The sequence below is a fragment of the Macaca nemestrina genome, chromosome X (assembly GCF_043159975.1).
Source record: "Macaca nemestrina isolate mMacNem1 chromosome X, mMacNem.hap1, whole genome shotgun sequence".
NCBI classification, from domain to species: Eukaryota; Metazoa; Chordata; class Mammalia; order Primates; family Cercopithecidae; genus Macaca; species Macaca nemestrina.
The window spans coordinates 133,078,870-133,093,922 of NC_092145.1; the positions used below are offsets into that span (position 1 = coordinate 133,078,870).

Below are 15,053 nucleotides of genomic sequence, written 5' to 3' on the forward strand. Positions count from 1 at the left end.
ATTAAACTTCAGTTTATTTAAAATGAAGAAGTTCTAGAATTTTGCTGCACGTTTGCATATAGTTAATAGTATACTTAGAAATTGTTAAGAGAGTAAATCTAATGTTATGTGGTTTTCTTTCCCCAATAAAAAAATTATAACAATAACCGAAAGAGCAATAACGTATGACAAAACGAAATGAGAGGAAAAACAAAACACACGCACATACATATACATACATGTACACATACAAAAATACACAATGGGGGCCGGACCTGGTGGCTCACGCCTGTAATCTTAGCACTTTGGGAGGCCGAGGCAGGTGGATCACCTGAGGTCAGGAGTTCGAGACCAGCCTGACCAACATGGAGAAAACTCGTCTCTACTAAAACTACAAAATTCACTGGGTGTGGTGGTGGCACACACCTGTAATCTCAGTTACTTGGGAGGCTGAGGCAGGAGAATCGCTTGAACCCGGGAGGCGGAGGTTGTGGTGAGCCAAGATTGTGCCACTGCACTCCAGCCTGGGCAACAAGAGTGAAACTCCGTCTCAAAAAAAAAAAAAAAAAAATACATACTGAGTTCCAAACACTAATGCTTCTGAAATATTTATTAGGTGAAGAGAAGCATTATTTGGCAAATTTGCATAAAAGATTTCCCAAACATATGTCCCCCTTTCAGCAAAATATGTCTTTACAAAGAGATTTCCTGAAATCTATTATCTTGCATGTATCAGTAGCAACATTAATCCACTTAATTTACAAAAAAGGCAAATATTATGTTTAGTGTATACATATATACCTTTTTCATTCTAATAAATATAGACGCATTTTGTAATTCTAAAGTTTTACTCTTGTTAGAGGTTTTTGTGAAAAATAGGAAAAGTATGTGTAGCTATGAATGTCAAAAATAAGACATTTGTTTTTCATTTCCTACAACTGCGAGATGATGAAAAATGAATTTATATATAAATATATTCATGCTGTATACCATATTTATAAAACTCCACAAAGCATCAGTCTTTAACTAAATAGTGAAACCATGTATTCCAATATTTCACAGCATTCTCCATAGTTTTCTGTGCAACTGTCGAAGTGTTCCTTCTTTTATCTTCTGTTGAAATGCTTTATGGAGATTAAAGCTTAACTTCAGAACTTCAGAGTAAGCAGCAGAGAATGAAATAGCTTGGAAGAGACAGAGATGTGCAAAATCATAAGCTGTTTCTAAAGATGTATGGCAAAGCACAGGATTGAAAATTGAAGTTGAATGTGGCAACTTAACAGACACAGAAGAGTTTTTCTTTATACAGTACATCCAAATTTCTTTTAGAAGATGTTTTTTGAAAGAATTCTGGTGACGGAAAAATTATTTGAAACTTGGAAATAAGGCAAAAATATGGGCAGCAAGTCCACTCGATGTCACATGGTGATAATGGCCATCTGAAGATTATGTAAAGAAATGTATTTAATTTGTATTAAATCTTAATGAATTTATATGTATATATAAGAACAAATGAGTTGAATAAAGTTTACAATTATTGTTTTTATAATTTCATAATTTCATAAAACACTTGAATGTACCTTTTGGAAACTTATACTTACACTGCCAACTGTTACGGGATATTGTGAAAATATTCATATGGAAATAAACTGTTTTCTCCTGACAAATCCAGTATATTCTTAGGCACATGTCTTTTAGGTACATGTCTGCCTGAAAGTTCTCATACTTTGAGAATAAAATCTGATTGGATTAAATTCACATTCTCCGGGAAGGAAATGGCCTACAATTCTTGACACCTTTATTTCTGAATTTAGATAGATGACAATAGAGACATATTATTCAGCTATTAACACGATTTCTTAACATCTAACTTTATCAGGGCAAAAGGTATTTCTTTATTATCTAACAGATAGGATACTATTATATACAGCCTATCATACACTTGCAAGGTCAGAAATGGACCTTTGTATTTTATTAATGTTTTGGACATTTTTTTATTTGAAGATAGGAGAAATTATTCATTCTGTCAACTTAAAAGGCATAACACAGCAGTATTGATTAAAAATAGAAGACATTTGACGAAAGATAAGAGTTAAAACAATTCATACCTTAATTTAGGCATTTATTAAACTTTCAAAATGCACTAATATTATTTGACAGAAATCATTTAGTTCTGCACTTGCCATTGATTACATTAAGGTTATAAAACTTTCAAAATGCACTAATATTATTTGACAGAAATCATTTAGTTCTGCACTTGGCATTGATTACATTAATGTTCTCTACAGCTTTTTAAATCTCTCAATATAATTCTAAATATAAACCTGCTAAATAATGAATATTGGGGTTTAATATTCATGACGTTAATCTCCTCCAAAAATTAAACCTTGAAATCAAGTTGTCTCCTTTCAAAAGCATTGTTAGGAAGTTAAAAATTTGACTAAATAAAATAAATTGATTTTTTAAGACAAAATAATGGTCAATTTGATTGAAGTTTTACACTGAAACATTTGTTTTGTTGTACTGATAGAATTTTCCAAGTGAATATAACACATAAAATAAATAGTAACTAAATGGGAAGAATGGTATATTTTTAAAAATCAAATTTTATATAAACATTGGAATTTTATCTTTCATTTAATTTATCAGTATTTTAATGCACCTTACATTTGGCAATTTGGTTTTACCAATTTAATATTTCAAAAAATGTATATAATTAAAACATCATAAGAAAAAATTTGTTCACACAGCCTTTTTCATTATTTTTTTGAAATTTATAGATGACATGATAATTGTTCATATTTATCTTTAAAAAAATCAGATTAAAAACCTCAAATTGGTTTCATCTATGACTTGAACTAATGCTGAACTTAATGCCTGAAGTTGCTTCTTAACACATGTATTTCTCTATGTTTCTGTTACATGTTCTTCCTCGCTTCTATGGTTCATTACCCCTTCATGTGATAATTCAGCACTAGTCTCAGCATTATTCTCATCATGTTCATCATGTTCGTTTTCTGTCGGAGGAATGACTGGTGGTGGAGGTGGAGAGGGGGTAGACATCACAGTTTTTAACTCTTCTTTGGTCTTTTCCAAGTCTTGTGGGGTTGCAAAAGCTTTGTGTTGCCACTCAGTAGCTTCCTCTTCCTTTTTCTTCTTGGCTTCTTCTAGAAGTGCAATCTTGGCAGTGAATTCAGCAAGTGCTGCTAGCTGCTCCTGATTCTTCATCTGGTCGGCAGCTTGTTTTGCTATGGCAGACTTCGCCTCTTCAGCAGCTCAATGCTCCTTTTCAAGCCGCTCTGCTTCTTATTTTGCTCGTTTTCATTTTTGATCCAGTTCTAGAACTTTTTGAGTCTGTTCTTCTAGTTCTTTCTGGGCTTTAATTGTCAGTTCTTCAATTTATTTTAGACGTTCCATTAGCTCTTCCTTTTCACGTTCTATTCTTTCCTTTTCCTTTTCACGTTCTATTCTTTCCTTTTCCTTTTCTGCTATTTCTCTTTTCTTCTTTTCATTCTCTAATTGTGCCCTTTCCAACTGCTTCTGATGTTTCTCCTCCCTAGCCTGAGCCTTCATCTGTTGTACTTTAATAGTATCAGGCTTCCTTCTTTGCATGTATAGTTCATAGTTTCCCATATATAAGGCCAAAATCCCCTTATTGATTCTCAGACGAGGTGCATAAAAAACAAAATCAGGTGGCTTTTTGTCTATTGGCTTTATAACAAACTTTTTGTCATTAAATGAAATATTTCTGATTTCACTCCAGGGAAAACCAATTTTAGGTGTTAACTTGTTATCATGCTCATAAACATTCAGACTCAAAGCATCAACACCTAGCCATAATTCAGTTCCCTTTTTATTTTTATTCTGATATTTTTTATTTTATTATTTTTCTTTTTTTTTTTTTTTTTTTTTTTGAGATGGAGTCTTGCTCTGTCACCCAGGCTGAAATGCAGTGGTGTGATCTCGGCTCACTGCAACCTCCACCTCGCGGGTTCAAGTGATTTTCCTGCCTCAGCCTCCTGAGTATCCGGGATTACAGGCGCAAGCCACCAAGCCTGGCTAATCTTTTGTATTTCTAGTAGAGACGGGGTATCCCTCATGTTGGTCAGGCTAGTCTCGAACTCCTGACCTCGTGATCCGCCCACCTCAGCCTCCCAAAGTGCTGGATTAAAGACATGAGCCACCATGCCCGGCCCCCTTTTTATTTTTTATTTCAAAATAGTTGACACCGTATATTTCTAGATCTTGTGCAATCTTCAGCTATTCCATCAAAGAATCCTCCCTTAGCATTACTCTATGTTCTTCATGCCCGTTCTGTATTCTTTCTTCCCACTGTTCTTTTGTTAGTTTGTGTTGTTCCAATACATGCTGGGGTAGGAGTCTATCATTAGCCAGGTAGCCTGGCTTATGAATCTCTTTATTATAATCTCCACACTTGGTTTGGACTGCACAGGAAGCCAAAATAACTGCTGCTTCTGGCGGGCAATACATTTCATCCTTTAAGATGGCTTCTTAAACTTGCAGGAAGAGTCTCTGGATTATTTCTTGAATTAATTCCTCAGAAACATCTTCAGGAAAAATTTAGCTCTAAACTTGAACTGTAAAGGATTCTCTTTTTTAACATCTTGCTGTGTCACCTTTTTATTTAGTTTAAGCCATATAGGATAACCTTTGCTGTCTACATACAGCAGCCCAAAAAAACAGACCTCACGCTAACCAACTGTTTTCACCACCTGGTCAAAAAGTTGTTTGCCAGTTGTATTGGGCACATAGTGATGTTCTTCATGCTGAGAATGTTAAAGCAGTTCGTGATAAGTACAAGAGTCTGCAACAGATTCGACAAGGCAATACAAAGCAGTGTATCGATGAGTTTGAAGCAATATGAGAGCTGTTATTTTGCATATATGTTCTGCATAAGCTGAACCACCAACAGAGAAAAGCAGGCCTTTGCGGATATGATGGAATGCATCCCACCTTGTCAAAGCACTTATACCAGTTTGACTGTGCTAGCTAAAAGACAAATTTAAGGGGAGCTCTTCAGCATTAAGGCAGTATGATATCATGCTTGGTTTTCTTTTACTTTTGGTCCAGGGAATGGAGAATGGTGTTCCATTGCCTCCTTTCACATTCTTTCTTTTTCTTTTTTTTTTCTGTTGAAGATTAACACTAATTAGCATGTCTGACAAATGTGTATGTGTGGTTTCAGTTCTATGTACATTTTAAAGGATAATGGTGAACATTTTAATGGGTTTCCCTTGCCTCTTCCATATTTAACCTGTATATATTTCCACATTCTGTCTCACTCACATTTTCTCAGTATGCCCTTCTCATATCTGCCATGCCCATAGCCATAATTCCACCATCATACAGATCAGGCAGTGTTTAAAATGATGGTAGGTAGCAGAGTGGACAGTCTTGGATCATTATGTAGAATAAGGCTATGAATGATGAAAGAGATTAGAACATTTAATAATATATGTACAGCTGGTGGTTAGTTTTTTAAATCCAAATTTAATTACCTAATTGGATATTTGATATTTGGTTATCTAATCACAGTCATCTATAACAGCTACACTGATTGGTGTATTATCTCCTGTAATCCTCTGATGGCTTTTTTTGCCTACCGTTTCACAGAGGTTTGGACAGCAGTAGTAGTTCCCTAGGACCGTTTATTGATGAAACAGTGTCTGTAAGAGTTTTAAAGTTTTGTTCTTTTTAGACTGATTTAGAAAAACAGATGATTAATAAAAGAAAATATACATTTGTTGGTAACTGATTTTAATTATTTTTTAAAACCTGGACCTTTCTGGAAGGGCAGCATATAAAAATGTCAGTCCTGAGGAGGGGACAACAATACTACCTCACTACTACACCCACGATGACTGGTTGTTCAAACACAATGGAGTGTGTAAGCTATATGTTTTATAATTCATAATGATAGTCTCAATCACCGAGAAATACTTTTGAAATTTCATTTTTCCTCAGAATATCTTAAGAGTGCTAAATTTTTAGCTGCCTTTTTATTGAGCCAAACTGTGGGATTCCGATTTGCGTTAAAATTGTAAGCTCCTCACTGATATACTATCATCCTGGAAGGGTGCTGTATGGCTGAGGAAGAGTGAGAGAGAGAATAAGAGAGAGAGAGTGTGTGTTTATATGTGTGTGTGTGTGTGTGTGTGTGTGTGTGTGAGAGAGAGAGAGAGAGAGAGAGAGATGCTAATCTTGTAGCATATGAAGAATGTCTGTACCTTGACATGATAGTTACATAATCAATTTAGTATATTTGGTTTCTAGATCACTGTGCTTATTTTTTTCAATATCTAATTAAAATACTTAAATTTGGTTTGTTAATTCTATTTTAGAAATTATAATTTTAGTTTATATTAATTTCAATTATATCTTACTGAAGAAATCTTTCCAGTTAGGAGGCGCTAATATTCACATGTTCTAATACTTTGTTTATTGTAAAACAGCTAAATTTGGAGACACGTAAAGCCTTGTTTACTCTATGTGGTTCAGCTACTTTCCATTTGGTATTACACACTCAAATTTACATTTATCTATTAAAATTGCCATTTTATTAAACATTTTCATGCACAGTCGATTCAAGTTGTGTCTGAAAATAACACTTGTGCTTTTTTGATTTTGCTGACTTTGAAAGGATTAATTTGGGCAGACATTATGAAAAAGAAAGGTCGCATTTAATATATTTTTTGAATTTTGTAGAACAAAATATAGCTGGTGAACCTTGAAGTGACTGTTGTACCACGGTTGTGCACATGCTTCAGAATCCTATGGAAGAGAATGTTTCGCAGTACATCAAAGGAATGGATGGTGGACCCTACTATTCGTGTTTTGAAACATAAATGTTCACTTTAAAGAAATTGCCATAATAGATAAAAACCTGAACTTTCATTGGATTTCCTCATTTTGAATTATGTGCACTACCATGGCTACATCAGTTTGATACAGTATTGAAAAATTATCAGATATATTTTGCTGTTTATGATCTATTTGTAGATTAGGATTAAAATGAATTTAATCCATTTTTTAAGGCTGTGTGAATTTTTCTAAACAAGAACCATTTGCAATATGGATTTTCTTTCGTTTGTTTGTTTGTTTGAGACGGAGTTTCGCTTTTGTTGCCCAGGCTGGAGTGCAATGGCACGATCTCAGCTCGCTGCAACCTCTGCCTCCCGTGTTCAGGCGATTCTCCTGCCTCAGCCTCCCAAGTAGCTGGGATTACAGGCATGTGCCACCACCCCCGGCTAATTGCAATATGGATTTTCAAAGAGATTAAACCAATTATAACTTATTATTAACAGTCTCGAGCACATGTTCATATAGTCAATGTAAAAATGCACTAATGAGTATTTGGTAAATCCCAGTAGGCTTTTACCATTAGCATAATTTTGTGTTGTACAATTAAGTTACAATTACATCTCTGATTTTGGATAATATTCATTGGTTAACAATAAAGTGACAAAAGCTTATGCCAAAAAAGGCCTCAAATTAATTGAACATATTTATGGTGTACAGTATGATGCTTCAATGTGTGTATATATTATATAACAATCAAATCAGGGAAATTACAATATCCATGACTTCAAACATATTTTTTTTGTGGTGACAACATTCAGTCTTCTATCTATCTTGAAATATATGCTGTATTTTTATTTGCTGTAGTCACCCTACTGTGTAATAGAACACCAGAATATTCTTCCTGTCTAACTGTAACATTGTATCCATTGACCAACCTCTTCCATTCCCCCTCTCCTTTCTACCCTCCTCAGCCTCTAATAACCACTATTTTACTCTCTAAATCTATAAAATCAGCCTTTTTAGTTCCACATATGAGTGAGATCATGTGGTATTTGTCTTTTTATATCTAGCTTATTTCACTTCATATAATGTCCTCCAATGTTCATTCGTGTTGCCACAAATGACAGGATTTCATTCTGTTTTATGACTGAGTAGTATTCCATTGTGTGTGTATGTATGTGTGTATGTGTATATATGCACAAATCAGGGAAATTATCGTACATATGTATATGTACATATACACATTTTCTTTATCCACTTATCTATAGATGGGCATTTGTATATTGGCTATCGTGAATAGTGCTGCAACAAGCATGGGAATGAAAATATCTCTTCGACATACTGATTTCATTCCCTTTGGATATATACCCAGTAGTGGGATTCCTGGATCATATGGTAATTCTATTTTTAATTCTTTGAGGAACTTCCATCACCAATGGTGTTTCAGAGTTCTCGTTTCTCAATGGCCTCACCAGCATTTGTTATTTTTTTGTGTTTTAGATAATAATCATTTTGACTGGGGTAAAGTAATATATCAATGTGGTTTTGATTTGCATTTTCCTTATGTTTAATGACATTGAGAATTTTTTCATGTTATCTGTTGAAAATTTAAATGTGTTATTTTGAAAAATGTCTATGCAGGGCTTTTTTTTTTTTTTTTTTTTTTTTTTTTGACTTAGTCTCGCTCTATCGCCAGGCTGGAGTACAGTGGCATGATCTCAGCTCACTGCAACCTCCACGTCCCAGGTTCAAGAGATTCTCCTGCCTCAGCCTCCCCAGTAGCTGGAACTACAGGCGAATGCCACCACGCCCAGCTAATTTTTGTATTTTTAGTAGAGATGGAGTTTGACCATGTGACTAGGATGGTCTTGATCTCTTGACCTCATGATCCATCCGCCTCAGCCTCCCAAAGTGCTGGGATTACAGGGGTGAGCCACTGCACCCACCCTGACTCATTTTTTAATCAGGTTATTTAGTTTGATACTATTGAGTTGTTTGTGTTCCTTATATATTCTAGATATTAACCAGATACATAGCTTACAAATACTTTCTCCCATTCTGTAGGTTGCCTCTTCACTCTATTGATAGTTTCCACTGCTCTGAAGATGCTTTTTAGTTTGATGTAATCCCATTTGTCTATTTTTGCATTAGGCATCTGTGCTTTTGAGGTCTTATACAAAATATCCTTGCACAGCCCAATTTCATGAAGAGTTTCCTCTATGTTTTCTTTTAGTAGTTTCACAGTTTTGGTTTTACATTTAAGTAGTTAATCCAATCTGAGTTGATTTTTGTGTATGGTGAGAGATAGGGATCTAGTTTCATTCTTCTGCATGTGGATATACAGTTGTCCCAGAACCATTTATTGAAGAGACTGTCTTTTCCTACATGTCTATTATTGGCATTTTTGTCAAAAACAAGTTGGTTGTAAATGCATGAATTTATTTCCAGGCTGTCCTCTCTGTTTTATTGGTCTGTGTGCCTGTTTTTATGCCAGTACTGATCTGTTTTGTTTACTGTAGCTTTGTATATTTTGAAGTCAGGTAGTGTGGTGTCTCCAGCTTTGCTTTTTTTTTTTGCTCAAAATTGCTTTGGTTGTCTGAGGTCTTTTGCATTTGTACATGAATTTTAAGATTGTTTTTTCTGTTGCTGTGAAGAATGACTTTTTTTTTTAAGAGCCTCACTCTGTTGCCCAGGCTGGAGTGCAGTGGCATTATCTTGGCTCACTGCAACTTCCGCCTCCCAGGTTCAAGCGATTCTCCTGCCTCAGTCTCCCTATTAGCTGGAATCACAGGTGCCCACTATCACACCCAGCTAATTTTTGTAGTTTTAGTAGAGACAGGGTTTCACCATGTTGGCCAGGCTGTCCTCGAACTCCTGACCTCAGGTGATCCACCTGCCTCGGCCTCCCAAAGTGCTGGGATTACAGGCATGAGCTGTCACTGGTATCCTGATAATGATTATATTGAATCTGTAGATTGCTTTGGGTAATGTGAACATGTTAATAATATTAATTCTTCCAATCCATGAACAGGGGATATCTTTTTATTTATTTGTGTTCTCATCATTTCTTTTATTTTCTGAGACAGTATCTCACTCTGTCACCTAGGGTATAGTGCAGTGGCATGATCACAGCTCATTGCAGCCTCAACTTCCAGGGCTGAATCGATCCTCTCACTTCAGCCTCTTGAGTAGTTGGAACTACGGGCATGCACCACTATGTTCAGCTAATTTTTTTTATTTTTTATGTTTTTGTGGAATCAGAGTCTCACTATGTTGCCCAGGATGGTCTCAAACTCCTAGACTCAAGCAATCCTCCACCTCAGCCTCACAAAGAGTTAGGATTCAATTTCTTTCATCAATGTTTTATAGATTTCATCATAAATATCTTTCAGCTCCTTGGTTAAGCTTATTTCTAGAGGTGTTTTTTTTGTTTGTTTGTTTTCTTTTTCTTCTTTTTTTTTTTTTTTTTTGTAGCTACTGTAAGTGGAATTGCTTTCCTGATTTATTTCTCAGATAGTTCACTACTGGCATAGAGAAAAGCTACCAATTTTTAACCACTCTTATCTTCACTTCACAGTTGGCAAATAGTTTTTACATTCATTGTCTCCATCTTTATCTACTTAAGTTGCCTATGACATAGTTTGGACAGGTAAAATTATCGCCACTTTTACATTTTGAATAAATAATCTCAGGCACAAAATATATAAATGACTTTCCTTAAGATTGCTATGTAATCAAGTGGTGGAGTCAGAACTTATTCTCCAGTTCAGATCTTGAATAGAAGGCCCTGGAACACACAGTTTATGTTTAGAAATAGTTTGTTTTCATAACACAATACCTTCTTTAAAGCATTGGTAATTTAACTTTCTTCTAATTTATTAGAGCTTGTAGTTTTTCTATTTTATTCAATTTACTAAAATATTTCATAAGTGATAACTAAGATTTTATATGGAGTCAAACTGTTCTGTTCCTCTAATGCTTGGAAAAATGAAATATGACCAGCTGTTTGAATGTACACATGAAAAATTTCAATGTGTGTATAAGGGAAAATTCTGGTGATTCCAAGGATGAGATAATTAAATCAATTTACCTTTGCAAAGGGAAACTGCTCTGGGAATTATTTAAGGTGGTTAAATTGCATAGCTTTCCCTCCACAAGCTGTCAACACTAAAGAGATTAAGACTTCATTTGCAAGCTTTATTTTTAATGTAAAATGACAGTAATTGACATTTTAAAACTGTATGGTACAGTACTCTACATGACACAAGCAGAAACTTGTACAGCTTTGGAGCCTAGCTCTTGTACATATTTGCTCCACTTGTCTATTACAAGATCTGGGGTGTTTTTAGTAGTTGAATCTTTTAAATATTATCTTCCCTATTAGAATGCAAAAACACTGCTTGTGATGATACTAAGGAAAATCAACTTAAGGACACAGAGTACACATTACTTTTGACTCCTGATCCTCCTTTAAAACTGAAAGAGCTTGTACTCTCAAAGTATAATATTCTATGAACCACTTGCCCATTTGCATAATTTGCTTTTCAGTGCAAAGTATTAGGCCCTGACCCAGATTACCTCAAAGTGAATTGTCAGCAAGCCAATAAAATATTGAGCAGATGGATGTCATTTTTCAAAATTAGGCTTTCTTTGACAATAATCATTCTTGATGTTCTATGATAATAAGAATCAGTAGGAAGAATTCATCAAGCATTTCCTTATGTAGACAAGTATATAGCTTACGTAGAAACCAAAAGATGACTGACAAAAAGCAGAAAACTCTTCCTAATTTCAAAAAAGAAATGTGGGTACATATATATGTGTATATATATTATATATATAGTAATACAGCTCCTTGAAGTCCAAAAAGACAATATATTTCTCTTTGCTAAGCATATTACAGAATCCTTCCTTTTTACTCTATATGTGAGTCTGGGAAGTTTTCATGTCCATTCCCAGTTTCTATGCATTGTAGTTTTGAAGGCATAAAAAGATAATCGTATTTTATAAAGAACAATCTGCCTCTTCAATTAATGCCCCATGCTAAATTTGAAATTTACATCCTACACACCACTCTGGTTACAAAATAATTAATTTGATTCAGATGTTTAATTAAGCATGACAAGGAGGCTTTAGTTTTAAGTTAAGAGAGAAAAAAAAATGAAAGAGTTGCCTTGGAAAAGCCTAGAGCATATTTTGCAGAGCATCTTGGAACAAACAGTTTTAACTGAAAGACTTAGCCTATTCCTTTGATGACTTCATTAACAAGTCAAAATATTCAGACCCATGAGGCCTATGACAGAGAATACTCTAGCAGCTAGATGTAGGACACATAGAATTTGGGCTTTTTGATCAAATTGTAATAAATATATTTAATTAAGCAGGCTTTGCCTGGGGAATTAAAAGAAAGAAAAGAAAAGTGCCTCTTATTTAGTTTTTGAACCAATGTTTCCTCATTCTATGTTAACTGAAAGGATCTTTTATTTATAGATACTATTATGACCTCCATAATACATCCATTATATACATATTCACTTTCTTTTTGCTCTATTTTATTGTACAAACTCTTTTTGTTGATGTTCAAAACTGTAATTAAAGCCAAGTCTTCATGTTTTCCCCTTTACTAACACTTACATTTTGTTGTAAGCAAAAGAACAAAAGAGTAAATCTTATCATGGTGATTTATTTGATACTCAATTTTAGTGACATTTACATCTGTACCCACATAGAATGGGAAGAAATCAGTGAACATTCACAGAAATGGCATAAATGCAAACTTGAATTTTTAAAAATGCAATATTCATTAGACAATCTGCAATTGTTTTTTGTATTTTTAAAATTTTCATTTACAACAATACTTCCTGTAGAATTATAGTCACTGTTAATAAGTCACAAAATGTCAAATTGGCTGATGAATGTTCTCATATCAAAGATTTACAGCAGTAGCTATGCTCAAAGTTGAAAGATGTTTTTAAACAGGCAGCAGTTTTATACAAATCCTTACAAATAACTCATGGATACAAAGTCAGGTGATGAACTTCATTTAATAATATTCAACTGAGGGAAAGGAGGGGAATCCATGGTAGTCACAGATGTACATGGCATGATGTTGAAATCTCAGCTCCGGGGAAGATGTTTCAAATCCCAGAGTTTCTGATTTTCTCACATGCTCTATTTCTCCTCTCCAGCCCTCCTAAAAGCCCGTGAAAACCCACCACTGTTACTAGTGGCAGAATGTTGTATCTATCACCTAATATCTGATAGAAAAAAACCACTTGAACTATTGTTCTATTGACACAGTATTCCTGGTGTAACAGTAGGTTGTGTGACCATTCTCTATCTATCTTCAAAAATGTCTTAGGATTTGAATCTAGTCCAATCTTACCTGCAACATTAATTCAAGGAATCATGGGTGTGTGTTGGATTCTATTAAGTCTTTCTGAGTACTGGGAACTATAGACTAAGCACCTATATTTCATTGTCAAAGTGGTTTATCAAGTGATGAGTAATTAGTATTGACGAGATGCAACTGCACCAGAAAATAGATATCAATTTTGTACTCTGAAGGAGCTATGTGACTAGCAAGGTATGAAAGTCAAAGAGACTTCAGAGCTACTCAGTTTCTGGAACAGAAGTGGTCTGTGCCAATCCAATCTCATCTAGTAAGATCACACATGTTCTAAGGATGGAGTGACCGAGGCATGGGAATTTGTGCTTATGAATCATAAAACGATGATTATGTTGTTGCTGTGCATGCTGTGTTGCTGCCTGCCCTGTATTCCTTCTTCAAATTAATAAACTTGATGTTGGGTGAAGTCTAACATGTCTCATGAGTTTGTCAAGCTGAACTTAGAGCACTCTTTCTGGTTTATCAGAGTGGACACTGTATACATCTATTTCATTGAGCTTCTACTTCATATTAAAAGGGTATCTTTGGCTTTTCCATTTGATTTTAGTTTTTCCTGCTTCTCATGCTATTCTTTTGGTTTCAATTCAAAAACCCCTGCTCCTTCTCCCATCCCTTAAACTTGTAAATTTGGCACTGAAGTGAATGGATCAAATTGTTAGACTTACACAGATCTGGATGTGCATCCTAGCTTTGCAACTCAAGGGCAGTTTTAGGTAGTGAAAATTAGTTAACCTTTGGAGATTCAATTTCTTATTGGCATACTAGGTCCTATATATCTCATAATTTTATTTAAATTGTATAACACCTATAAAGTTATTTTAAATGGATAAATGGCTTAATGAATGAGAACAAACCAGTAAATATACTTACATGAACTTATATGTTGCAAAAATTAAGAATAACTGCCATCTATCTTTGTATCTTATAATACCTGAGATGGAGGAGCCCTGTATCAATTAAGGACATATACTGTGCCATATATTTACACAGATTATATTATACAAACTGTCAGTATAAACACTATATTCATTTTATATAGGAAAATTAGAAGCTTTGAATTTTTTAATAATCTGAACTTTATTAAATATGATTGCTAGGATTTGAGGACAATTTATCAATTTTATCAAGAGCATTGTGTCAATATAATCATATTTAATTTTCAAAACAACCCTATAATTACTGTTATTATTCCATTTCACAGATGAAAGAAGTGGATATTTAGAAGAATTATTAGCATGTAATGGAGCAAATATTAAAATCCAAGTGTGTATGACTCTAAAGTCTATAATCTTTCAATTAATAATGCTGCTATGAATGAATTCAGTGACTAGAACATAACATGGAAATGATATATATTTGATGAATGACTACATAACACTTTCATAGTTTGCTCTTTAGGAGTAATATGATTTTATTCTCATTCCCTAGTGGGAGTGCCACTTCAATCAACCTGTGGATGATACAAAAACATCTGGCAGATATTCTAATCACTTTATATTAACATTATTTATTATAGAGAGTTTTCAGCACCTAGAACCCCTAAAATAAAATTCAGAATGTCCTGTGTTTGTCTAAGACCAGGCATAACAAAGGAAAAATATTCTGATTTTACATGTAAGATTTTTAAGTGCTTCTTTTAGATAGAGATGAAACTGTTATTTTAGTGAATTATATTTTAAAACACTGCTACAACATTGATTATAATACCTTGAAAGGTACAAAAATTCAAATATTTCAGGTAAAATAGGATAGCAGACAATTACATTACAGAAAAGTGTGGGAGAACAGAAAGCAGAATTTCTTTGATTGACATAGAAAACTTTGAATGATGTAACAAAGCCAA

General features: G+C 34.3%; 1 pseudogene; it reads right to left on the reverse strand.

Moving 5' to 3' along the window:
* The window catches only part of LOC105499133 (radixin-like), an 85,303-nt pseudogene that overhangs the window by 20,305 nt on the left and 49,945 nt on the right, over positions 1 to 15,053 (reverse strand).